Consider the following 386-nt stretch of genomic DNA (forward strand, 5'->3'; position numbering starts at 1 on the left):
TTCCGTTATCTAGGTGACCAAGTTAGTAGTGGGGGAGGGTGCGCTGTAAGTGTAGCTGCTAGAATAAGAATAGCCTGGGCAAAGTTCAGAGAGTTCTTGCCTCTGCTGGTGACAAAGGGTCTCTCTCAGAGTAAAAGGCAGACTATATGACGCATGTGTACGAACAGCCATGCTTCAGGGCAGTGAAACATGGGCCGTGACTGCTGAAGACATGCGTAGGCTCGCAAGGAATGAAGCCAGTATGCTCCGATGGATGTGTAATGTCAGTGTGCATACTAGACAGAGTGTAAGTACCTTGAGAGAAAAGTTGAACCCAAGAAGCATCAGTTGTGGTGTGCAAGAGAGACGATTGCGCTGGTATGGTCATGTGGCGAGAATGGATGAGG

The 386-nt window shown here is 49.0% G+C and overlaps 1 protein-coding gene across 1 annotated transcript in view; it reads right to left on the reverse strand.

The window, feature by feature from the left end:
• LOC106882470 (prolyl 4-hydroxylase subunit alpha-1) overlaps positions 1 to 386 on the reverse strand; it is a 100,240-nt gene that overhangs the window by 35,206 nt on the left and 64,648 nt on the right. The window lies entirely within an intron of this gene.

The sequence above is a fragment of the Octopus bimaculoides genome, chromosome 23 (assembly GCF_001194135.2).
Source record: "Octopus bimaculoides isolate UCB-OBI-ISO-001 chromosome 23, ASM119413v2, whole genome shotgun sequence".
Taxonomy (NCBI): Eukaryota; Metazoa; Mollusca; class Cephalopoda; order Octopoda; family Octopodidae; genus Octopus; species Octopus bimaculoides.